The sequence below is a fragment of the Macaca nemestrina genome, chromosome 5 (assembly GCF_043159975.1).
Source record: "Macaca nemestrina isolate mMacNem1 chromosome 5, mMacNem.hap1, whole genome shotgun sequence".
Lineage (NCBI taxonomy): Eukaryota > Metazoa > Chordata > Mammalia > Primates > Cercopithecidae > Macaca > Macaca nemestrina.
Genome location: NC_092129.1, coordinates 177,761,861 through 177,789,648, shown reverse-complemented (window position 1 = coordinate 177,789,648; position 27,788 = coordinate 177,761,861). Strand labels below are relative to the sequence as shown.

Here is a 27,788-nt window from a genome sequence, read left to right as displayed (position 1 = left end):
GAGCACATTTTACTGAATGACAGCTGTGTGACACTACCTTCACGTTGATAAATTGGTCCTCCTATTTCTTACAGTACTTTTTACTGGTAACAGTTGTAATGAATTAAAGATGATGGTCAACAATTTTTTGATGTTCCTCCTACCAAGGGATGGAGTTAGTTTCCCTTACGTTTAAATATGGGTTGGTTTGTAACAGTCTTATCTTCTACAGATAGTAAAAGTGTCACTGTATGATTTCCAAAGCCAAGTTGAAGGCTGATTCCTTGGAATACATCTCTCTGGGACCCCTGAACTGCATGTGAGAAGTCAACTGCTCTGACATAGCCATGCTCGACAGGCCATAAAAAGGCACTCTGGGTGATAGCTCCAGCTAAGCCATTTTCTCTACACCAGATACATGTCCATAGTTTAAAAAAAAATGCAACTGCAAGAAGGTGGTGTGAAAAGTAAACATCTCCTCTCCTTGTCTCTCAATACTACTGCTTCTCCCTTTAGACAATTTCTGTTAGTTTGTTATTAATTCTTCCAAATACGTTCTGTGCATGTATTACATTTATATTTACACTTATCCATTCTTATTTACATAGAAATGCAGATATGACCTTATGCTTCTCAGTTAACAAAATATCTTGAAGATAGATCCATATCATTATATAAAGAGCTTTTGTGTTCCTTTTCATGGCTGTATGTAAGCAAAGTCTGGATGTAACCACCATTTATGTAACCGGTTCCAACTTGACTGTTTCCAGTCATTTGACATTCCAAACAATGCTGTAGTAAAAAACCTTGCATATTTGACCTAGAAGCCCAATTCCTGGATTCAAGGATATGCACATCGTAAATTTTGATGTATACTGACAAATTGCTCCTCAGAGCGTTTCCACTTATTCATACTCCATCAAATATGTAGGGAATACCAGTGCAACTAGTATTGTATACTATCAAGCATTAGATTCTTTACAACTCTGTTAGGTCAAAAATGTTTAATTGCTCTCAAATTTGCATTTATTTTATTATGGGTAGAGTACAATATCTTTTCATGTGTGATATTGTATATATACATTTATATATATATATATATGTTTCTGTGAACTTTCTATTTGTGTCTTTTGTCTATTTTATAGGAAGTAATCACTTGCATTTAATGATTTCAAAAAGCTCTTTAGATTTTAGTTAGCCCTTTGTCATATTAGATACATTTTTCTACTTTTTAATCTCTTTTAATATTACCTAAATTCTTATTTTTGCCATGCATAAATTATAATTTTTATTTACTCAAATTTGTCAACTTACCATTTTTTTCTTGATATTTTCTAGCCTTTCCTACTTCTTGATTTATTTTTTCAACCTAATATCTTTTATTTATTTATTTATTTATTTTAGATGCGGGGGAGTACATGCGCATGTTTGTTACATGAATATATTGCATTCTAATGGATACTGGGCTTCTAGTGAACTCATTACCATTACCAAACAGTGAACATCATACCTGATAGGTTATTTTTCAACCTTCCCCCTCCACTCTTTCCCCTTTCAGAATCCCTGGTGTCCATTATTTCCATCTTTCGGTCTATGTCTGCCACATGTTTAGCTCCCACTTAGTGAGAACATGCAGTATTTAATTTTCTGTTTCTGAATTAGTTAACTTAATATAATTGTCTCCACCTCCATCCATTTTGCTGCAAAGAATGTGATTTCATTCTTTTTTATGACTGCATAGTATATGACTGCATAGTATTCCGTGCAGAATACATACCATACTTTATTTATCCAGTCAACCATTGCTGAACACATAGGTTGGTTCCATGACTTCTCTTTTGTCAATGGTGCTGTGATGAACATGCAATTGCAGGTGTCTTTTTTATATAATGATTTCTTTTCCTTTTGGTAGACACCCAGCAGTGTGATTACTGGATCGAATGGTAGTTCTATTTTTAGTTCTTTGAAAAATCTCCATAGTGCCTTCCATAGAGGTTGTACTAATTTACATTCCCACCAACAGAGTATAAATGTTCCCTTTTCTCGGCCATCCACACCAACATCTATTGTTTTTGACTTTTTAATAACAGCTATTCTGATTGGTGTAAGATGATATCTCATCATGGTTTTAATTTGCATTTTTCTGATGATTAGTGATGTTGACCATTTTTTTATGTTTTTGTTGATCACTTTTCATGTGTGTGTCTTTAGAGAAAAGTCTGTTCAGGTCCTTTACCCAGTTTTTAATCCAGTTGTTGGTTTTTAAAATTACATTTCCTTCTACTGTCTTTACAGATTCAATTTTTATATTTAAATATATTTTAAACACTCTGAAAATTATAGACAGTGAAATGTACAAATATGAAGTACACAGTTTAAATAGTTTTAGCAAATGCGTGCATTTGTGCAACTCATGCAACTATCAGAGTTGAGAAAATTTTCATTTACTCCAGAAAGTTTCCTCATGCTCCCTCTCAGTTCCCTCCAAACGCTTCATTTGAAGAAACAATTTTCAGATTTCTTTCATTTGAGATTAGTTTTGCCTGTTCCTAAACATCTTATAAATGGGATCGTGCAGAATATACTCTTGTTTTTAGCCTTTAATGCTCAATATGTTTTGTTTTGTTTTGTTTTTGTTTTTGTTTTTGTTTTTTGGTTCATGAATGTTGTTGTGGGTATTAGTAATTCACTTCCCTTTTACTTATTGAAGCTGGGTCATTGTCTGGGGTAAATACCCAAGGTTCATCATCTTACACCAAGGAAATCAAGGACACGGACACACAAGAAGTGAGTTTAAGAGTGGAGGTTTAATAGATGAGAGAAAAAAGCTCTCCTTCCTGCAGAGAGGGGCTCCCGAGTGGGTCTGCCAATTTTATGGTGAAATCCATGGGGTTTTATAGACAAGCTTGAGGAGTTGGTGTCTGATTTACATAGGACATAGGAGATTGGTCAGACCAAGTGTGCCACCCCACCCTAATCTTTATTTTGCAGATGGGTTCTCTACCTGGCCGGTACCATGTTTCCTGTTCCTTTACTGTACATGTGGTTGACAAAGTAAAAGGACGGTGGAGCCTCATGTTGAACATCCAGGCCCCCAGGTAGCCTTTTCCTATTAGCACAACTGCTAGCATTCACCCGTGCAAGCATCTAGCTTGCCTTTGTCTGCAGGTTGATTTTAGGGGCTGGCTGTTCCTTATTAGAAAAGAAATGATTTGGGGTCTGCTTTTCGTTAAAAGGGAAGCCTTACTGAGGACTCTCTTACCCTCACTAACTGCCTAAATAATTTCTTTTTAGCTCCTGTATTATTATGAGTAGCATTCCATGGTATAAATATACCACAATTTGCTTATCTGTCTCTTAATGGTGAACATTTCCATTTTTCCGTGTTCTGGCTAATACATATAAAGCCATGTGAACATTCTGGCACAAACTTTTTGTAGCTATGTCTACATTTCTCTTAGGTAAATACCTAGAAGTGTAATCCATGAATGACACAATACATTTTCAATTTTTAAAACACTTTATAAGAAACTTTCCAAGTATTTTGCAATGTGGTTGTGTACGTTTATACCCCATTATTGTCGTATGAGAATTCCAGTTGGTCCACATCCTCATGAACACTTGGTGTTCTCGGTCTTATTAATGTTAGTCATTCTGAATGGTGAATGCTAGCACATTGTCATTTTAATTGCATTTCCGATAATTAACAATGTGGAGCATTTTTTAATGTGCTTAGTAATCATTGATATATCTCTTAATAAGTGTCTGTTTAAGTCTTTGCTCATTTTTATTGGATTGTTTGCCAGTTATGTATATTGTGAATATTTTCTCTGAATCTGTGGTTTCACTTTTTTAAAATCAGTCTCAAAGGTCTTCTGAAGAACAGATGCTTTTAAATTTAGTGAGTTCAGTTTATCAATAATTTCTACTACATGTGCATGTGTACTTCACACACACAAACCCAGAGTTACACTTCTAATGAAAGCTACCCTGTGGATCTCAAACTTTCTATTCCCACCCAAACCATAGTTACAGCTGTTACAGCTGACGGGTTGTCATTAATCAAGTGATTAATTTCATTCACATCAAAAATGCATACACACAAATATTTGTTGTAATGAAACAGCATATTTTAGAATGCATAGTCCTTCTCATTTTGAGCTCCCACTGACAGGTGTTTTCAAATTTAAGATTATATATACATTCATTTCCAAAAGGACAGCTTTTTCTTAAATTCTTCATTAAAAGTTATTAACTCCTTGCCAGAGAGGGTGAGGACAAAGACCCTTGAACTAATATGTCAGTACCATTGCCAGCAAAGATCAATGAGGGAGGAGAAAAACATATCTCAAAAATACTATGTCAGTGAAACTACTGGCTTAAATTTACCTAATGTATACTCAGCTATCCAAGAACAAAATTTTACAGAAAGGATATACTCTCCTTCATTTCCATATCTCATTTTTGGGGCTGGAAAAAGGGGGTATTAATGCAGCCAATGGCTTATTCAGGTCACACGGCGTTGAAGCAAGGAAACTAGCCAAAGCCGCCTGCCAACATTCACCAGTGAGCACCCCACGGCATCGAGTCTGGCCATGCCAGTCATCTATCTTCGCAGCCACCAGATCTCTTGAGCTCCTGCATTTCTCTTACCCTCCCTTGGAGAACCCTACCTCCTGGTGCACACCTCAGAAATATAATCTCAGTGCTTCCCTCTGCCAGGATGACTTGGCCCAACTCAGGCATATTGATTGGAACTCAGTGGAAACTTTTGAGTCAATTTTTTTAAAAGAAAGAAAACCACCCAGGCACAACTGAAAAAAAAGAACACACACACAAAAAAAAACCTTAAATTCTATTCAATGGTCTGGGTTTGTGCCAGATTGGAGGGAACAACTTGCAAATTCTTCTTTAGAAGCTGCCAGAATACTTGCCTTAAATTTGCTCTGACTCAGCTCTGCAGGAAAGACGTGTTGCCGCAGCTGATGCATCAATAAACTGTTTCTTGTCCAAGACAAGTCATAGACTCACCTTTGATTCCACTTGACTCTGTTCAGTTCAAGAAAGGGGTGCTTGCAGTCAGAGTGGACCACCACACAACTCACGCAAGTCAGTATGCCTTGAACTGCTCAGAGAATGGCAGTAGAGCTTGTCTTCTTCGCTCCTGGATGTGTATTCATTCCAAAGACTTTGAACAAAAACAGATGTTTAGGAGAAAAGGGACAATTTAGAAAATGTCAAATCACCAGGTGCTTCTTTTTCACGATGAATATCAATTTTTTAAAAAAGATGGTGTCAGTAGCAATCCAAAACACATACACATAAAAAATATAAGGGCATCCTCCAATTCTTTAAAGACTTATTTTTCTATAAATTGTTCTTCTGTACCCCATAGCATTGTCTTAAGTTGAAATACCAATAGCCATCTTTTATTTCTATTTGCTGAAAGACTAAGTAGTAACTTATATGGAGGTAAAATATGTGTCTACCAATACACCTAAACTATATTTATCACATACATTCAACGGAAATTTCAATGGAAAGCTAGAATCTGTCAAAAAATATTCAGGCTTCTTATTGCATTTGAATCTGAATCTAACAGTTTATATTTTCTTGTATGCAGTATGTGAAAAGAAAAGTTGATTCCAGATCTACGGTTTTCCTGATCATCAGAAGATTATGCACCAGAAAAAAGTAAGCAACAACTTTGTACTTAATATTGGGCAAACGAGTAGGAAGGATTTTCTAGTCCTATTGAAGAGTTGGTGTAATTTCAGGACTGGCATAAAAATAACTAAGCATTTCTTTCCTTTGTATGTATCTTCTCAAGAATGTTCATTGTTCTCTGAGCTCTTATCTGGACTCTGGATTGTAAATATTCTTTTTATAAGAAGAGTACTTTAAAATCAAAAATACTTGATAGTGAACTCTGATTCTTTCTTAAGGTTTATTATATACCACTGTGACTTATATTTTAATTTTACCCAAGCCTGAATTAAGTTGTTTGTTTGTTTAGGTTTATAATTTCTATTTCTAATCACTGAAGAGGGGTAAATTTTGATAATCAGTGAGAATTTTATCAGGGGCAGGAGTTCAGGAATGGAAGAGAGGAACTGAAATAAATTTGGCCCTCTATAAAAGCAGAAACAATGACAAAAGCCATCAAAATCAACTTGTTCAGAGCTCTGAAAGTTAATAAAAGGCAGGCAATTATTCGAGAAACATTTATTTAAGAAAAACTGCTCAACCTACATGAGAACAGGGTCTTTGTGATCTTTTAATTTGTCCATAGGAGCCTTGAATACTAACCATCTGGCAGCCACAGTTGCTACAAAAACCAGCAGCCTTGCAGCCACTAGATGGGACAGACTTGATTTGAAACTTCTCAAAAGTTCCCATCTTCAGATCAGTGTCACTATTTGACTTGACATACAGCCCAATCTGCCAGAAAAGCTCTATTTGCAGTCACTATCTGACCTGACTTGGAGCTCACTCTGCTAGAAAAGCAATACCCCCAGAGAACTGGTTGGAAACAAAGCTTTGAAAATTGTTTAGCATCACAGTTTCTTGGGACTGTGATACCCATAGGACCAAACGAGAGGTTGGCCAAAAACTTAAAAGGAAGATCTGGGGAATGTGTTATCCATACAGGGCTCCAGAAAGCTCTGAAGTATTCCTGAGGATATAGAAAGAAGGCCACATACATGTGCAGAGCTGTGTGCATTCCCTAGCAACATCTGAGAGGAACCCAACCTTCCATCTCTGGCTGACTTTCAGGCCCTGTACAAGCAGGGAGTGAAGGCTAAGACAGAGCTATAAACTACCTGAGCATTGGAGACACACCCCAACACACACACAGAGTCTCTCAGCAAAGGGTGGAAGTTTTATAGGTTCAAGGCATGTAAGACAATCTCTGACCTATTGTTGTTTGACTGCTAAGCTAACTAAGCAAAGGCTCAACTTCACACTACAGGGAACAAATACTTTACAGAATTAGTTAATAAATATCATTAAACAAGCACCAGCAACAGCAAACTCCAGGAGTAGAGGTGGAATCTGATACCCAGAGTTGCCACATCATATCAAAAATGCTCAATTTGAAATAAAATATTAGAAGATATGCAGATAAACAGGAAAGGAAGGTTCATATGAAGGAAAAGAGCAGTCATAGAAAAAGTTCCCAAGGAGACCAAATGAACAAATATTTTAAACCAGTTATTATATATACATATAAATATATATATACACACATATATACATTCTAAGAATTAAAGGAAACCATGTCTAAAAAATTAAAGCTGATTTAACATCTGAACAAAGAGCAAAAACCACATGATCATCTCAACAGATGTAGAAAAGGTATCTGACAAAATCCAGCATTCCTTCATCATAAAACACTCCACAAACTTGGAATAAAAGGGAACTTACTTAACCTGACAAAGGTCATCTGTGAAATATCCACAGCTAATACCACACTTGGTGAAAGACAGAATGTTTTTCCCCTACAATCAGAAACAATATTGTCCACTCCTGCCAGATATATTTACTATTGCACTGGAGGTTCTAACCAGGGCAATTAAGCAAGAAAAATAAATAAAAGGCATCCACATTGGAAAAGAAGAAGTAAAATAATCTCTACTTGCAAATGGCATAATACTGCATATAGAAAATCCTAAGGAATCCACTAAAAAATTAGTATAACTCATGAATGAGTTCAAAAAAGTTTCAGGACACAAGATCAATATAATAAAAAAGGTCAGTTGTATCTCTACGCACCTGCAAGGAACAATCCAAAAATAAAGTTAAGAAAATAATTTTACTTATGATAGCATCAACATAAAATGCTTATGAAAAAATTTAACAATTGCACACAGTGTACAGTATGAGACTTTTTAACTGAAAATACAAAACATTCCCAAAGGAAATTAAAGATGATCTAAATGAATGAAAAGATAACACAGGTTTTGGGATTAAAGGACTTATTATCATTAAAATGTTAGTATTTCATAAATTAATCTACAGATTCATCACAATCTTTATCAAAATCCCAGCTGGCTTTTTGGCCAAAATTGATAAACTGGTCCTAAAATGTGTGAAAATACAAGGACCCCATAATAGCTAAAACAATTTTAGAAAAAAACAAATTTAGAAGACCCATACTTGCAACTTCAAAGCTTACTGCAATGTTACAATAATAAAGATAGAATGCAACTGACATAAGGATACACACGTAAATGAATGGAATTGAGGTGAAAGTAAAAATAAACCTCTACCTTTATATTTAACTGATTTTTAACAAGTGACCTAAGATCATGTAGTGGGGAAAAAACAGTCATTTCAACAAAGAGAGCTGGGACAACTAGATATTCACATGTCCAAGAAAGACATAGTTGTACCCCTTTATTGTATCACACACAAAAAACCTCAAAATGAATCATAGGCCTAAACATAAGAGCTAAAACTATAAAACTCTTAGAAGAAAACACAGGAGTAATCTTTGTAACATAAAATTAGGCAATGTTTTCTTAGATACGATACCCAAAAGCAAGATCAACAAAATAAAAATTAAATAAATTGGACCTTGTGATGGTGCATTTTAGGTGTCAACTTGACTGGATGGAGGGACGCCTATATGATTGGGGAAGTATTGTTTGTGGGTGGGTCTGAGAGGGTGGTTTTGGAGGATATTGGCATGTAAGTTGATAGACTGAGGGGGGATGATTTGCCTCAATGTGGGCAGGCACTGTCCAATCAGCTGGGAACCCGGATGGAATAAAAAGGGGAAAGAAGGATGAATTTGCTCTCTGTCTCTCTTTCCACTGGAGCTGAAATATCCCTTTACTTCTGTCCTTGGACATTAGAACTTCAGGTTCTTTGGCCTTTGGACTCTGGGATGTATACCAGAGGCCTCCTGAGGCTCTCAGGCCTTTGGCCTTGGACTGAGAGTCATGCTATTGGCTTCCTTGGTTCTTAGGCGTTACACTTGAACTGAACCATGCTACCAGCACCCCTGGATCTTTAGCTTGCAGACACACTACCATGAAACTTCTGAGCCTCCATATGTGAGCCAGTTCTTCTAATATATCCTCTCTCATGTATCTATATCTACATCCATCTGTATCTGTATCTACATTTATATATCCTATTAGTTCTGTCTCTCTGAAGAACTTTGACTAATGAAGACCTCATCAAAATTAAAAACATTTTGCTGCAAATGATACATCAAGAAAATAAAAAGGCCACACACAGTATGGGTGAAAACATTTGCAAATTATATGTCATACATCTGATAATTATGTATCATACATCTGATAAGGGACTTTATCCAGAATATGTAAACAAGTCTTACAACTCAACAAGAAAAAGATGAATAGTCAAATTAAAAGTGGGCAAAAAAAACTACCAACATAGCAACACTCTGTTTCTACAAAAATAAATAATAAAAAAATTAGCTGGGCATGGTGGTTTGTGCCTATAGTCCTCGCTACTCAGCAGGCTGAGGCAGGAGGATCGCTTGAGCCCAGGAGTGGAAGGCTGCAGTGAGCTATGATTGTGCCACTGCGCTCCAGCCTGGGAAACAGAGCAAGACCCCATCTCTTAAAAAGAAAAGTGGGCAAAAGATTTGAATGGATATTTTTCCAAAAAAAAAAATGTAAGAATGACTAAGACATATATAAAAAGATTCTCAACATTGCTAGTCATTAGCGAATGCACATTAAAAACACAGATGCCACTTCCCATCTTCTAAGATGGCTATAATAAAAACAACAACAACAGACAATAACAAGGGTAGGCAAGGACGTGGAGAAATTGGAAGGCTCATAGGTTTTGCTTGTGGAAATGTAAACTGATGCAGCCACTTTTGGAAACAGTTTGATAGTTCTCAAGATGTTAAACATAGAGTTGCCATATTCAGCTATTCCACTCCTAGATACTATAGGAAACAAAATAATGCCCCTCAAAGATGCTCACCTCCTAATCCCTGAAACCTGTGAACATGGTATCTTACATGAAAAAGGAAGCTTCCACTGTGATTCAGTGTCTTGAGATGGGGAGATGAACCTGGATTATCTGTGTGGGTTGAATGTAATCACAAGCATTGTTATAAAGGGAGGTTGGGGGGATCAGAGTCAGAGAAGGCCATGTGACAATGGAGGCAGAGAGAGATGTTACAGCAGAGGCAGAGATCAGGGACGCAGAGATCATTATCAACAGAGGCAGAAACCATTATCTTTTGATAATGATCATGGGAACACAGGTGGGAAGATGCCATCGCTGGTAGAGCCAAGGAGTTTGGGTGTCTTAAGAAGTTGGAAAAGGTCCCCCTGGAGCTCCCAGAGAGGTGGCAGCATGGCCAGTGCCTTGATTTTACCCTGGTGAAACTGACTTTGGACTTCAGAACTCCAGAACCATAAGACAATAAATTTGGCTTGTGTTAAGCCATTAAGTTTATGGTGATTTGTTACAGAAGCAATAGGATACTCATCCAATAACCAAGAGAAATGAAAACATATGGTCACCCAAAAACCTGTACACAAATGTTCTTACAGCATTTTTCACAATGACCAAAAAGTGAAAACGACCCGCACATCCATCAACTGATGAAAAGACACAGAAAATGCGGTCTATACAAACAATGGAATGTTATTTGTAAGAAAAAAAATGAATGACTGATACAAGCTACAACATGGGTAAACTTTAAAAACACTATGCTAAGTGAAATAACTCAGCTATTTACATGAAATGTCCAGAATGGACAATACAATAGAAATACAAATAAATTAGTAGCGGGATGAGGACTGACTGCTAACAGGTGTGGGGCTTCATTTCGGGATGGATTATTCAAAATTAGATAGTGATCATAATTGCACAACTCCGTGAATATACTAAAATCAAACATATTATGTACATTAAATGAATGAGTTTTGTTATGAGAATTATATCTTAATGTTCATAACCTGTGATAAAATACAAATGCTCACCTCACTCTACTTAACAGCAATGTAATCAAACACATAGCAAAACCAAAAATATTGGTTTTCGTACATTTTTAAATTACCTTTATTATTATTTTTCTTTTTTTTAACTTTAAGTTCCAGGACACATGTGCAGAATGTGCAGGTTTGTTATACAGGTATACATGTGCCATGGTGGTTTGCTATACCTATCAACCCAACACCTAGGTTTTAAGCCCCACATGCATTAGGTATTTGTCCTAATACTCTCCCTCCTTTTACCCCCCCTCACCCCTTGACAGGCCCTGGTGTGTGCTGTTCCCCTCTCTGTATCCATGTGTTCTCATTGTTCAACTCCCACTTATAAGTGAGAACATGCGGTGTTTGGTTTTCTGTTTCTGTGTTAGTTTGCTGAGGGTGATGGTTTCCACCTTCACCCATGTCCCTGCAAAGGACATGATCTCATTCTTTTTTATGGCTGCATAGTATTCCATGGTATACATGTGCCACATTTTCTTTATCCAGGCTATCATTGATGGGCATTTGGGTTGGTTCCAAGTCTTTGCTATTGTAAATAGTGCTGCAATAAACATACACGTGCATGTGTCTTTATAGTAGAATCATTTATATTCCTTTGAGTGTACGCCCAGTAATAGGATTGCTGGGTCAAATGGTATTTCTGGTTCTAGATCTTTGAGAAATCACTACACTGTCTTCCACAATGGTTGAACTAATTCACATTCCCACAAACAGTGTAAAAGTGTTCCTATTTCTCCACAGCCTTGCCAGTATCTATTGTTTCCTGACTTTTTAATAATCACCATTCTGACTGGTGTGAGATGGTATCTCATTGTAGTTTTGATTAAAGGGCTTCTGCCCAGCAAAAGAGACTAGCATCAGAGTGAACAGGCAGCCTACAGAATGGGAGAAAAATTTTACAATCTACCCATATGACAAAAGTATAATATCCAGAATCTGTAGGAACTTAAACAAATTTACAAGAAAAAAAGAAAAAACAAACAACCCCATCAAAAAGTGGGTGAGGGATATGAACAGACACTTCTCAAAAGAAGACATTTATGCAACCAACAAACACATGAAAAGAAGCTCATCAGAATATTGATTTGTATCTCTCAATTAGCTTTTTAGTTTTATACTAAGCATTGTTAACCACAGAATAAATGCCAAGTTAACTGATTTATTTTTTCACTCCACAAATGAATGCGTACTTTGTATCATACCCTGGCTGGGCACTGGACCATGAGTGCCAGTGAAAATACTAGTGCCGTGAGTACTAATGGACTTATTATATTTTGTATCTTATTCATACAAGGACAGTAGGCATGCTGTCTGACTTCCAACCAATCACATATCTTAAATATGCCAAACTCCATTACTTCTGTCACTCCTTATGTAATAAAGCTATGTTATGCCTTACAGATTTGTTCCAATGTACTAACTTTATAAGATTATTGGCCAGCTCTAATTTGTTGATACAGATTAGGTTTTACCTGTTTATATACACACGCCTCTCTGCTAGGCTGAAATATTTGAAATACAATATAACAATATTAGCCAAATGCTTATGTGGACAAACGTATAATTAATGCTATGAGTGAGATACACAAGGAATTAAGAGAGTAATTATCATCTTGCCTTTTGGGTCAAAGAAGTTTTTTCCAAGGAAGCAAGCAGAAGAACATTTCAGAAAGGTGGCAACATGGCCAAGACCCAGAGATGCGGGGATGTTTGTTCATTTCAGAGGCCAGTGTGGCCAGAGTTGATCAGCCTTAAAGGCAGATTAGTAGGGGCACCTCAACATCCGCTTTCAAACTCTTCATTATGAATGCAACTTTTTAGCTGGATACTGTCCAAGGGGATGAAAGACTTTAGATCCCACCTGCCTTGCAGCTAGGTCTGGTTGTGTGATAAAGTTGGGAACAACTCAAGGCCCGCTGAATGGTCTCTCAAGGGAGAGAATGTTCTTGTCCCTTTGATTTCTCCTTCCAGTTAGCGGGAAGATAGAGGCAGTGACTGGAGATCAGCTAGATATCTTTACCAAGGTGAAAGCTTCTTGTTGCAAATGTCAGAAAAAGACAAGGGATCCAGGTCTTGGATACCATATTGGATGAATCAGCCCTAAGCTGCTTACCTCTCATGTCTTTTATATGAGAAAGAAGAAATTTCTATCCGGTGAATCCACAGTTATTTGGGTTTTCTTTTCTTCACAGTAAAATATAATTAATACACTTTCGAGGATGTGTTAGTTTCTCCTACAAGCACTGGGAAGATCATAAAGGTTAAGACATAATTGCCTTAAGCTTTAAAAAATGTTTTTGGCTGTCATATGAAGAATTAATTGAAGTGAGAACTATTGGAGATAGAGATACCAAGTGGGAAACTATTACAGTAATTTAGGTTAAAGATGTTGATGAATTTAGACTAAAACAGTGTCAGACAAAAAGAAAAGGAAAAATGAATTCAAGATATATTTAGGATACAGAATCAACGGGACTTGGTTACTGATCATTATGGGGAGTGAAGAAAAGGGAGGTGTTAAGGATGATTCCAGTCATTCTAAGATGAGCAACTGGTGGGTTGAGGTGTTATTTCCTGAAATGGGAAATGCTGGAGGAAGAACAGTCTTAAGGGAAAGATCAAGAGTTTAATTTTAGTCTGGGAGAGTTTGGAATGGCTGCAGCTATGGCAGGTTTACAGTTGGATATGGAGATATGGAGATCAGAAGATAGGTTTAGCGTGGGTGTGGTGCCTCACACCTGTAGTCCCAGCGTTTCGGGAGGTTAATGTGGAAGGATCGCTTGAGGCCAGGAGTTCAAGGCTGCAGTGAGCTATGATCTTGCCACTGCACTCCAGCCTGGTTGACTGAGCAAGACTCTGTCTCCTGTCTCAAAAATAAAATAAAAGTAAAAAAGAAGATAGGTTTATGCTGTACTCACAAATTAGTGTTATAAAATGTTTTGGATGAAAACCTACATTTGGGGGGATTTTGTTGTTGCTTTTCTTCCTCTGCTCTAGTGCTGTGCTTTGTAAACTACAGATTATGATCCTTGAGTGGCTCAGGAAAACAATATTTTTTATGTCATTAATGAGATAGAATTTTTAAATTACGGTGTTCCACTAATAAATATAACTTAAAAACTTTTGTTTCCGTTTTATGCAAGTATATATAAACACATATATACACACATGTGTACCTATATACATACATGATCATGGGTAACTAGATACGCACATAGGCTTCATAGGCAAATATTTTTGCCTATTTTGGTTATTGATGTATATGCATTGCCTAGAATGGTGTATGGTAGGCAGTCACTAAACATTAATTGAATGAATAAATATGTGAACATGTGCGTATGTGTACATTCACTGTGTGGCAATATAAAAACTATTTTTTACTATATTAACATTGACATGATTTCAGACTTAAAGAAACATTTCAAGAAAAGTCTAAGAATTCCCAGATACTCTTTTTTAATGAATTGGAGTCTTGCTCTGTCACCCAGGCTGGAGTGCAATGGCACCATCTCGGCTCACTGCAGCCTCTGCCTCCTGGGTTCCAGCGATTCTCCTGCCTCAACTTCCCGGGTAGCTGGGATTACAGGCACACGCCACCATGCCTGGCTAATTTTTGTATGTTTAGTAGAGATGGGGTTTCACCATGCTGGCCAGGCTGGTCTTGGAACTCCTGACCTCAGGTGATCCGCCTGCCTCAGCCTCCCAAAGTGCTAGGACTAAAGGCATGAGCCACCGCACCTGGCCCCCAGATATTCTTTATCCTTCACCCAGATTCCTCATAAGTTAATGTTTTACTGCATTCTCTTTATACACACACACACACACACACACACACACACACACACACACACTTTTCTGAATCATTCAAAACCTGCAGACATAATGTTCCTTTATGCATAAGTCAGTATTTATGTCTTAAAAACAGGAATTATTTCATATAACCACAATGTAGTTATCAAAACCAGAAAATTAACATTGAAATGTTGCTATTATCTAATCTACAGACAATATTGGGATTTTTGGTTATTGTCCCAATAATGCCTTTTACAGCAAAAGAAGATCCAAGATCCTGTGTGGCATTCATCTGTCGTGTCTCTTCAGTCTCTTTTAATCTGGAACAGTTCCTGAATCTTTATTTTTATAAAATATGGGGATTTTTTTTTTTTTTTTTTTTTTTTTTTTTTTTTTTTTTACTGTGGTCAGGGTAAAAATTTTTCTGACAGTCACTGGGCTAGTGAGCAGTTAGAGTCTAAAATATCACCTTGGTCTGCCTTCAGAGGGGAAATCACAGAAGAACATTCTCTTTCTTGAAATGGTGGAGGGTGGCTTCTGGATCTGATCAGGACATGGTGTTAGGGAAAGGAGAGCTATGAGAATGTCTTTGTTGCTGCATTTGGATTCTGAGAGGACATGAGAGTTCATTGTGGGGGTAATGAGGTTAAGGACACCTTTGTGTTGAAACCCTGGAAGAAGGTGCTGGCTGGCCTGAGCAGGTGGAATTCAGGGAAGAAGAGAATAGCCATTCTGGGTCTTTGCAAGGTGAGCTGGAACACTGGCTGATGTTGGAGCTTTGCGGAGCACCAGATCCTAAGATCTGAGGTAAGCAAATGAGAGATGCCCCCGGCCACACCTGGCCCTGAAGGAGGAAAGGCCCACCTAGGGAATCTACTCAGGCTCTGGATTAACACTGGCATCTGTCCACCTGGGTTGGATGTGTTGTCAACAGCCATGTGGTAGCAAGAGGCAAAAGATGATGGAATTTCAAGTTTTTCTCCTGATAAATTGATTTGCCCCATCCTAGCCCCATCTTGGGCTGCTGAAACAGTATTCCCAGGGCTTCCTTAGTTATCAGCAGAAGGGAAAATACTTCAATATTTGTTAATGTGAAAGGTAGGGCTCTCAACTAGCCAGATCTCATTTGAGTTGCAAAATATGAACATGGGTTTATATTTGCACAATGAGTTTTTGGAACAAGTCCTGCCAGTCACAGATTGCTTTTAAAATATAGGAGATGAAAGAAATCTCCTAAGGAGAAAGAAGAGAATAAAAAGAGAGCCTAAGGAATGCCATTATTTTAAAGTCAGGCAGAGAAATAGTTGTCAAAGGAGACAGAAAAGGCATTTCCACAGAGCAAGAAGGAAAAGCCAGAGTGTGTAGGTCACATAAGCTGAAGGACTTAAGACGGCAGAAATGCTAACAGATGGTTGAACTTTACTTGGAGTGTTTGCACCCTATCAAGAAGAAGTAATTATTACACTCTGGCTATTGTACCCAGAATGTTCTGTGACCAGTGCTGTTGTAGAGATGTGGATGTCTATGGCAAGGTCCAGCAGTTAAAGAGTCTATCAGGACTCATGCCATCAGCCATGGAAATGCACTTCCACTATCCCTGGATAACCAGGAGAGAACAGGCTTGGAAATGTGCAGCTGAGAGAGCTCTAGTGGGCTGGACAAGCCACCACAGCCAAGGTCTTCTAGCAGGAACCCTATTGCTGTCCCCTCACTGAATATGCCTCCAGCCAGCCTGTGTGCTCCCTCATTCATTGAAAGTAAATGTGCCCAGAGGGGCACCTGCATGCCCAAGCTTGAATTGCATGCCTACCTTGGGGTGCGCTTAAATGGTGAGACACAGGATCTGGGATTCTCAGTTAAAGGGATATTTTACTTAACTTGAAACTATTGATGTAGTTCCTGCATCCCTCAGTACAGGCAGAGAGGAGAGCAAGTGTGTCCTGGACCTACTTAGCTGTAACTATGGCTTTGTGTCTGTTCACGTGCCACATGTGGTCAGGTGGTGGGCTCCAGCATGCCGCACAGATGTAGGGAGCCCTCCTGAACACTGGGCTGTGTCTTCTGACTGACCCAGAAGCTGGTGGGAGCTTTGCCTCCCTTCTCCCCCGCCCTGCTATCCTGCCTCCCCCTTTTTACCGCCCACCCCCTGTCCCCTAACCACCACCATCATTCAGTGATTGTCCTGGCAAGATGACAGTTCCTGTGCAATCTCTCTGTGGACACCTCTCAGGCTGTAGGCGCCGTGCCTCTTGGAAACTGGTAAATTTGCAGGGGAAGGGAAGTTCCTAACCTCACTTTGCCTGGAAATGCCATGCCTTCTCTACCCTGCTAATTTTTTTTTCTTCTGTTCTAGTCACTAGGGACAGATCAGAAAGTTGGCTGGTGACACAGATAGCCTTGGAGGGAGAGGGAGGGGTGGCTGGAGTGCTCCCTTGGCTTTGGAAAGCCTGCCCCTCTCTCCCAATTAGGTGGTGACTGGAACAAATGACACTCCCTCCCAAACATTGCATTTCCACCAAAGGTGCTCCTCCCTTCTCCCAATCAGCGAGGATAGGGTGTAGGGAGGGAATGGGGGTGGGGGGGGAATTATCTGAACTGATGCCTCTCAGCAGGCTCTGAAAGGTGGAAGCTCGGCTTGACCCCTGGGGGTCCAGGGTGAGGCAGGGGAGCAGTTTGCTCTGGTGCAAGCAATTGTTAGAACTGAGACTTTGGTGGGAGTCACACGGGGATAGTAAGGAGACGGGTTTTCAGTTGGTTTTGTTATTATATTTAAGTGTTCTACAGACTGTGTGGCTCCTTGCTGTCTGCAGCACAGGGTGGACTGCTCCCATCTCCCCACCTCTGGGACAGCATGGATAACAGCTGACAGGCAGCTGCCTGACCTTAGGATGAGAACAATTAATGTGGTCGTGGATAAATTTCCAGGGTACCAAGAAAAAAAATCAACACTGAAATCCTATCTGATTTTCCTAATATCCTGGAAATTGATCCATCACCACAAAAATGCTTCTCTTCCTAAGGTCAGACAACTATCTAGTGATATCCCAAAGGTGGGGAGATGAGAGCAGCAAGTGGGGGAGTTGGATGATGGACAACTGGTGGGCAGGGGGAAGGAACGAATTTCCACTGCAATGAGCTTGTAAGTATTAGAGAGAAGCATGTGTGTGTACAAATATTTTTTACATGCACTTGCAATCTCCCACACATATACCCACTAGGAACCAAGGTTGCTTATGCAGGCAGGGGAAGTAGACAGGCTCTTACTGGAGCAGTTTGAAGGGCATCTCAGATATCTCCCCGTTGCCAGTTTTCATAGGTTGTGGATATCTAACTTTCGAAATTCATTCCTTTCTGAACCTGATCTTCAAGCCATTCTTTCCTTAGGTTCCCTCTTCAAAAACCACAGCTAAAATATTTTCCTACCTCACTGAATTTCCACATGCTTTACCTAAGGGCAGAAATCTCACAAAGTTAACCTTGTTGTATCCACAGCACCAAATGTAGTGCCTGGCTTATACTACGTGGTCAACAAACAGATGCTGAGCGAATTAAAATTAGAATCATATCTGGGAATTCTAGAAAGCTAAGTCACTGGCATGTCAAGGGCATTCGGGCTAGTTTTCTCCTCAGAGGAAAGACGGGGCAGCCTGAGAATCCCAGGTTGCTTTGAGCTATTGGAATGTTAACAAAGCATTGAAGAGAACTCACTAAAGTGACAGCATCAAAATGATGACATCAGAACATCTTGTACCCATTCCTGCTTCATCAAGTAACCTCAGGCTAGTCATTTAATTTCTCTGATCTCAATGTTTTTAATCTACAAGTTATCAAGAGTGGATTAAGCATTTTCTAAGATCCTTTTTCTCTTGGTTCTCTTCCCTGCTGGAGAGAAGGGAAAATACTTCTGTTACTTTTGTTATTATTTACTTGTCATCAAGTTTTATCTCTTTCTACATACGTCACATTGATGCTATTACTCCACTCCTTAAAATGTCTGTAATTATCCCCCAATTACCTACCAGATCAAGTCCAAACTCCATCTGCAAACATTCGAGACCTTCCCACCCAATCGACACTTTGTCTTTCTCAGCCTTATTTCTCACTATTCCCCTATCCTAAGCTTCCCTGGCTGTCAAAATTGATCTATTTCTGGTTCACTAAATAGTTAATAAATTTTTAAAATTTTGTCCCTTTACTCAAATACTTCTTTCTACATACGTGATAGTTAATTTTAGGTGTCGCCTTGACTGGGTTAAGGGACACCCAGATAGCTGGTTAAACATTATTTCCAGGTGTTTCTGGAAGAGATTAGCATTTGGAGCAGTGGACTGAGCAAAAATGATCAGCCCTCACCATGAGTGGGCATCATCCAATCTGGGGAAGGACCACATAGAACAAAAAGGTGGAGGAAGGGCAAACTTGCTCTCTCTCTTCTGCAGATACAACACTCATCTTCTCCTGCCTCTGGACTACAAGACCTTCACCAGCACCTCCACCCGCCCTCAGACTGAGAGTCACACCCTTGGCTCCCTGGTTCTCCAGCTTGCAGACAGCCTACCATGGGACTCCTCAGCCTCCATAATCATGTGAGCCAGTTCCCGTAATAAATCCCCTCATATATCTTTATCTATCTATCTATCTATCTATATATCTATCTATCTATCTATCTATCTATCTACCTATCCATCCTTCCATCCTATTGATTCTGTTTCTCTGGAAAACTCTGACTAATACAACATACAATTGCCAAATCCTCCCATCTTACTTTGAAGTCCTCTCCATTCTTCCAAACAAAGCTCAAATATAACTTACCCCAGAAAGCCTTCTACAGACAGAAGTGACAATTTTTCCTTTAAATTCTTATAGAACCTCTTATTTCCTTTTTTTAAATAAGTATTTTTTTTTTACTTTAAGTTCTGGGATACATGTGCAGAAGGTGCAGGTTTATTACATAGGTATACATGTGCCATGGTGGTTTGCTGCACCTATCAACTCATTATCTAGGTTTTAAGCCCCTCATGCATTAGCTATTTGTCCCAATGCTCTCCCTCTTCTCACCCCAACCTGAAAGGCCTCAGTGTATGTTGATTCCCTCCCTGTGCCCATGTGAAGGAGGTCAAAATATCAACACTAACAAGATTTGAAATAGGTGGATTCTGACACTCGTGGATGACTTTGAGGCATTCAAGACTTCAGTGAAGGAAGTAACTGAAGATGGGGTGGAAATAGCAAGAGAACTAGAATTAGAAGTGGAGCCTGAAGATGGGTCTGAATTGCTGCAATCTCATGATAAAACTTGAATGGATTAGGAGTTGCTTCTCATGGATGAGCAAAGAAAATGGTTTCTTGAGATGGAATCTACTCCTGGTGAAGATGCTGTGAACACTATTGAAATCACAACCAAAAAAAAAAAAATGGAGCAGTCCATGAACCAAGTTGATAAAACAGTAACATGGTTTGAGAAGATTGACTCCAATTTGAAAGAAATTGTATTGTGGGTAAAATACTATCAAACAGCACTGCCTGTTACAGATAAATGTTTTGTGAAAGGAAGAGTCAATTGTTGTGGAGAACGTCACTGTCTTATTTTAAGAAATTGCTACAGCCACCGCAACCTTCAGCAACCACCACCTTGATGACTCAGCAGCCATCAAAATTGAGGCAAGACCCTCCGTCAGCAAGAAATATTACAACTTGCCAAAAGCTCAGATGATCATTGACATTTTTTAGCAAAAAAAGATATGTACTTTTTTTAGGCATAATGCTATTGCAACTTAATAGACTACAGCAGAGTGCAAACATAACTTTTATATGCACTGGGAAACCCAAAGATTTTTGCAACTTGCTTTATTGCAGTATCTGCTTTATTGCAATTGTCTAGAGCCAAATTGGTAACTTCACTAAGTTATGCCTGTGTGCATTTGTATAACTTTCATGTCAGACAAGTATGACTCATGAGCCATCTTTTATTCCTTGATGCTTATTTAGTGAGGGTTACTTGTTTTTCCTTTGACCCTGGATGTAAATTTAGGCAGGGCTCATGGTTACTTCCACATAATAGAAATTCCTACAGCTATTTTAAGATGTAGAACATAGTTTCAATTTAGTAATCATGTAATATTCATCTAAAAATCAACACTCCAAATTTGATTTAAGTTTGAGATTTATCCCCTTTTTCCCAACTCAGGTCTATTGCAGGTAGGAAGTCATCCTTTGGAAGGGTTAGTTGCCTGCCTCCTTTTTCCATTCCCCCAGCTCTTGACCCTCCAGGGTTAGAGCTCAGGAAAGGATCAAAGGAAAGGGGAGTAGGAAGGTTCTTCCTTGTTTGGTACCAAAGTGAGCTGATGCCAGTGACCTCTGGTCTTAACACAGCTTATACTATACATATACAATGGACTACTACTCAGCCATAAGAAAGAATGCATTAACGGCATTCGGAGAGACCTAGATGAGATTGGAGACTATTATTCTAAGTGAAGTAGCTCAGGAATGGAAAAGCAAATATCATATGTTCTCACTGATATGTGGGAGATAAGCTATAAGGAGGCAAAGGCATAAGAATGATACAATGGACTTTGGGGACTATGGGGACTTTGGGGAAGAGTGGGAGGGGAGCAAGGGATAAGGGACTACAAATAGGGTGCAGTGTATACTTCTCGGGTGATGGGTGCACCAAAATCTCACAAATCACTACTAAAGAACTTACTCATGTGACCAAACACCACCTGTACCCCAATAACATATGGGAAGATGAGTTAAAAAAAGAAACAGCTCCCCCAAAAATCATGGCTCATGGCACTTTTCTGCAACTAGGATAAGAAGGAGGCAGCTGACCACTGATGTAGGAATCCCCGACATAACCAGACAGCTTATTTCAAGATTGCAACAACTTAAATAAAAACTCTCAGATTTCTCTATCCAGGAAAGACCTCTCATGTCACTATTATTTGCAATAAAACACCTGGGTCAAAGATGTCAAAATTAACATATTTTTATAAGAAATGCAATTCCTGGAGAGCAAATAAAGTCACTATAAGATAACCCGACTGGCACCAACATCACCTGTCCCTACATTACTGAGCATACAGTAGGTGCTCAACAGATACTGCAGGGTTTTTCAGAGGAAATTGTCATTACCACACGCCTCCAAATTGGCTTCCTGATGGGATGCATCTGTCTGTTCCATGGACCCATCAGCAGAGAGCTTTTCCCAGCTTGGATTCATACAGAACAACATTATTAAAGACAAACCATCGTCACCAGTTCCATTTTCTAACTTTGAAAAGGGGAGTGATTGTCCACCTTCTTTTTATATAAGTGGGAGAAGAAATGAGTAGATCCAGACACATTTTAATAGTATTTTGGGATTAAGAAATGAGTAGATCCAGACACATTTTTAATAGTATTTTAGGATTTAAAAATGACCCTCTCTAAACTAGATTCCTGAAAACTGATTCACTGAAGATGGTGAGCCACAGGAACTTCAGAGAGTTCCTGTTATAGAATCACAGGGACAGAAAACACCACCTCAGCTGCCTCCCTCAAAATTATAAAAACCCAGGGGCTATTTTAGTACCCACCTGCTCCCCCCAACTAACACCTGTCTTGGTTTGGGTGATAAATATGTATTCAAACCACAAAGCTGTGAGTGAAGACGTCTGCCTTTTGCTCCTGTGGGCTCCAACCCTTCCCAGCGGAGGTGACGCCAGCAGACAGTGGTTAAAGGGATGGGTGTTAAAATCGAGCCAATTCCCAAGCACACCCAGCTCTGGAGAAAAACGCCTGTCAGACTTGCAGATGGAGCCAAGCTCCGGCAACTATGCAGAGCCTGGGAGGGGCAAGGAGACTGTGGGGGCAGAGGTCTCCAAGGATGTGGCTCAAGACAGATGCCCAAATGTCCCAGGACACACGTAGCAAAGAAGCCGAGTGCTAGCAGGGAAAAGTGTGGGCAGACGGAGACTGTCTTTCGGGAATGTAGTCTGTAACTACAAGTGTAGACCTGCACATGGAGCAAACCCTCCACTCTGCTGGGTCGCTCCTGAGGATCAAGGAAACATCTCAGTGGCCGTTGGAATAATGGGGGCTTTTAGGTTAATTGAGTTATGTCTTAGATCAAGATCCCCAGATCCCTGAAATGGGATTTCGTAAGGTTTATTAGGAAGTGGGTTTAGGAAACCAGTAGAGGGAAGAGAAGGGAGCTCAATCCTGCAGAGGACGCTGTAGAGACGCAGCAACCTCACCTCAGAGATGAAGGGACAAGAGAGCTGGAATACGGATAACATTGTATCCATCAGTCACCCACCAAGAAGGACCACCATGGGGAATGGGATGGGGAGGTATGTTCCCAGACACTTCCAACTTTCAGAGTGTGCAGAGGAAGCCAAGTTGAAGGTGTCATTACAGCCCGAGAACAGTGGTGGTCCTCAGACAGGGAGACCCAGCCATGCTGGCTGTTAGGAGTGAAAGTTGTGAAAGAACATGGCAGAAGAACCAAAGGGAAACCTGTGGAGCAGCCCCCAGCATCTACTACAGAGGAGGCCATTGCCTAGAAAATCCACACAGGGGCTGCTTAGAGGGGAGTATGACTTCTGCTCACAAAAGCACAGGCAATCTGTGCTCATCTTTCCAACAAAGAGTTCCTGGGCTACTCATCTCAGACATTTTCTATGTAATTGCCCAGTTCCTGTAGGTTTAGAGAAATTTTCCCAGACTAGTCTTTCTCTCCCATCCTCCTCTGTATTCTTGTATTCCTCAAACCCCTTTTTCCAATTTCTGTCTTTCCGCTTTCCCTTTCCTACTTCCTTTCTTCGCAATCTTTCTCCTTCTCCATCTCCTTCTCCCTCTCCTGCTCTCTCAGCCTTTGCTCACCTTGAAATGCCCATGTTTCTGCATAAAGACAGCAAAGATACCAAAAACTACTTGATGCAAGAAAAGCAATCAAAATTAATTTGGCAGGTTGCAGTAAAGAAGCCAGCCAAAACCCACCAAAATCAAGATGGCAACAAAAGTGACCTCTGGTTATCCCCACTGCTCATTATATGCAAAAGACACTCCCACCAGCGCCATGACAGTTTACAAATGCCATGGCAACATCAGGAAGTTACCCTGTATGGTCTAAAAACGGGAGGAATCCTCAGTTCCGGGAATTGCCCACCCCTTTCCCAGAAAATTCATGAACAATCAATCCCTTGTTTAGCATCTAATCAAGAAATAACTATAAGTATTCTTAGTCCAGCAACCCAACCTGCTGCTGTGCCTGTGGAGTAGTCATTCTTTCATTCCTTTACTTTCTTAATAAACTTGCTTTCACTTTAAAAGAAACATAAGTTTAGAAAATTTTCCCATTAAATCAAACTTCTTTAAGGGGGATAAAAATCCTTGGATTACTGACAAAGTAATATTTGATTCCAAAATCTCATTTAAACGCCTTAAGGTTTAATAGGCTCATTGCATCAGTATAGCTATAATATGCCTTTAAAAATCCATGCTGGCTAAGCGCTTTGTGGTATAGTCCTATTTCTGAAGCTATGTGCTTATTTAGTGGTGTCTTTCTGTTTTATTTGGAGGTATTACCATGTGAAAACATTTGGTAAGCCTGTCCTCTTAGCCGAAATAAAATCTAAAAGAGTTTCAAACATACTTTGAAAGGCTAATGGACACTAGCCAAAGATCAGGGATGTTTCCCCCTACTTGTGCTCACACAAACTTGAGAAGAGATGAATAGCTACTTCCTGTTCTCACTCATACCTATCTCTAATTTAAATCTGCCCCTAATTAAAAATGCAGTACGATGAGAAAGCATATGATATGATTTGGCTGTGTCCCCACCCAAAATCTCATCTTGAATTGCAATCCCCACATGTCAAAGGAGAGACCAGGTGAAGGTAATGGAATCATGGGGTGGTTTTCCCCATGCTGTTCTCATGATAGCGAGTGAGTTCTCATGAGATCTGATGGTTTTATAAGTGAGTGCTGGTTCCTCCTGCACTCATTCTCTCTCCTGCCGCCTTGTGAAGAAGGTGCCTGCCTCCCTTTCACCTTCCGCCATGATTGTAACTTTCCTGAGGCCTTCCCAGTCATACAGAACTGTGAGTGAATTAAACCTCTTTCCTTTGTAAATTACCCAGTCTCGGGTATTTCCTTCTAGCCATGTGAGAACAAACGAATACAGTATAACCGGAAACCCTTATCATAATAGCTACAGAGGAGGCATTAGCAGCCTCCATCAAAATTCAAAGAACTGATTCACAAAATGAGACAAAGAGACAATAAAAAATATGGACTTTGTTGCCTCTCTAAAGATACCAAAATCCACAAAATAATTAATGTCTGTATTTGCACTTCTAACAAATTCGCTTTAGAAATGAATGGGTAAAAAGAAAATTAATTCTTGGCTTTATTTATTTTTCCCAATACTCTGGACTTTGGGTTTGGATATTTTCAAAGAAGGTATTTTTATTCTAACCACAATAATACAGTTTAAAAAATAAGTTATTTAATGTCTACTGTGGAGGGATACAAAATAAATAAGAAGTAGATCTTGACCTTGGGATGCTTACACACTAAGGAATTATGAAGTAATTTGAGAGGAATGAAAATATACATGTGAAAAATAATATTGGCAACAATTCAGAGTGGAGAAATAACTCTAATGCAAAAAGTCAGCATATGAATCAGGGAACCCTTCCTGACAATGGGACCGTGGGCACAGGCAAACACAGTATGTCTTAAGTGGTAACCCTGCTTTTATTTAAGCTGGAAAGTAGCACTGGAGTAGTTTTACATTCTTTACTTGAATTTACTACTTTCCTATATTTATCTGAAAACTATTTTCAACCTTGTGTTATCAGGAGCTGCTGAACTAAGAATGTTGGGGAATTGATTTAAAAAGATTCGTATTCCAAGTTCACGTAGATGTTTTTTAGCAGCCACTTTGACTCTCATTTGAACATATTCTCTCTAGTGAGAAGTAATAGAGTAATGAGCAAAAGCAGGTACTCACCAGGATGTGTGATAAAGGTGAAGGAACAGGCTTTGTGAAACAGGGAATTAGATGCCAAGATTGGCAAGAAGAGACACATAGTACTCGTTCTGTCATCATCCCAGGAAGAGCTGTGCTTGAGCAGACACACTGCATGTCTGTGCTCTGGGGAAGGGGCATTGCCTTCCTGTCTTCTTAGATTGAGAGTCAAAAACAGTCTTGGTTGTGAGGAATGATTAGATGAAATTTTAGCACCTGCCATCTGCCTATATGTTTCAGCTGTAGGCAAAGCTGTCAGAGAACATTCACGTTTGTACCAGGAGACCTTGCAAGATGCTGGATTCAGCTGCTGCATGGGCAGGGAAGAGGCACAGTCCTTGGGAAGCTGAGTTGGGGCACAAGCTCTGCCACTGGACAACAGGGGGCCCTTGACCCTGGTGAACCCACTGCCTGGCCATTGATCTTCCAGGCATTCACTGGACAATTTTCCTTACTTTGCCACAGTAGAAAATAGGGCACATTTAGGACTGGGGAGATATTGGTTGAAGGATACAAAATTTCAGTTACCCAGGAGGAATGAGTTCAAGAGATCTATTGTATAACATGATGACTATAGTTAATGTATTCTTGGGAAAAAGGAAATAGGGCATGTTTATTTAAAAGAAGTAATTAGGAGATACTTCACAGCTTCATAACCTCCAAGAGCCAGTATGCTGGTGGGCACGCCATATGCATTCTAACAAGAGCTTCCAGAAAATTGCAAGGACCCAGATCCAGGGTCACTCTGGAGCACTTTGATTCCTCTACCACATCGAATGAGCTGAGAATATGATACAGCCTTATCTGTCTCCAATGCAGCCTGAAGTTATCCCACACCAGGAAGGGTATTCTCTGTTGGTCTTTGTTTCGGACAATTTGGCAACTGAATTCAACTCCATTTGCTGGGGGAAACCTGCTGCTACTGGTTTTGGCATCATATATTAAAGTAATTATGATGACAGCAATAGGTATGCACTCACCATATGTCAGGCACTGCGCTGAACACATTACCTACATTATCCTATTTAATTCTCTTGACAAATTCATTATTTTTTTATGTCACCTTTTACCACAAAGAAAATTGAGTGGAAAAGTGGGGATTCCAACCCATCCTTGTAACGACCTTACTGTTCAGTCTTGACAGTTTAGTAAAGAAAGCACTGATGATCAAAATTAGCCACAAGAAGTTAAGCCATAAGGCTGGGTGACCCTTACCTCCCTCACAAAAACCAAAGCTTCACAAGGGAAGAAATTTTGTGTCTTACTCCTCAATCTATCCTCAGTGATGAGAACAGGGATTGGCACAAAGTAGATGTTTAATAAAATTGTACAATGGATGAACCCTACAAAAACCTCCTCTTCCAGATCTCAGAGGTGTGTTCCCGGCCCACTGTGCAAAGCTTGGAGGCAGGCAAAAATAAAGAGGCTAAGTCTGCCTTCTTGCTACCTCTACACGTCTTGGGAACTTTGCTCTCTGACTCCTGCTGATTTAGAATCCTTACCTTGCCTCTTGTAAATTTCTTCTTGGCTAGGGTGTAGGATAAATATAAGAGAACTTAGAATTAGGAAAGTCTCCATTAAAAACCTCACCTCTTCAATTCCTCATCTACGTGACTCCAAGCCAATAACTGAATCTTTCTTAGATCATTTGGAGATAACAATATCTAACTCAAAGGAATATATATATATTTCAAAGTCATACATACATGTTATATATCATCACTGACTAATTATTATTATTATTATTTTAGACAAGGTCCCACTCTGTCACCCAGGCTCTGGAGTGCAGTGGTGCGATCACAGCTCACTGCAGCCTCAACCTCCCTGCCTCAAGCAACCGTTCCCCCTTAGTCCCCCCGATTAGCTGGGACTACAGGCATGTGCCAACATGACTGGCTGTATATTTATTTTCATTTTTTGTAGAGACAAGGTCTCACTATGTTGCCCAGACTGGTCTAGAACTCCTAGGCTCAAATAATCTTCTGGCCCCAGCCTCCCAAACT

General features: G+C 39.6%; 1 long non-coding RNA gene across 1 annotated transcript in view; it reads right to left on the bottom strand.

Annotated features, from left to right (window-relative positions):
- LOC112427650 (uncharacterized) overlaps positions 1 to 27,788 on the bottom strand; it is a 219,551-nt gene that overhangs the window by 32,000 nt on the left and 159,763 nt on the right. Inside the window, exon 6 of the long non-coding RNA XR_011624071.1 lies at positions 5,011 to 5,167. This is a non-coding gene — a long non-coding RNA (uncharacterized lncRNA). The remainder of the gene's footprint in view (positions 1 to 5,010; positions 5,168 to 27,788) is intronic.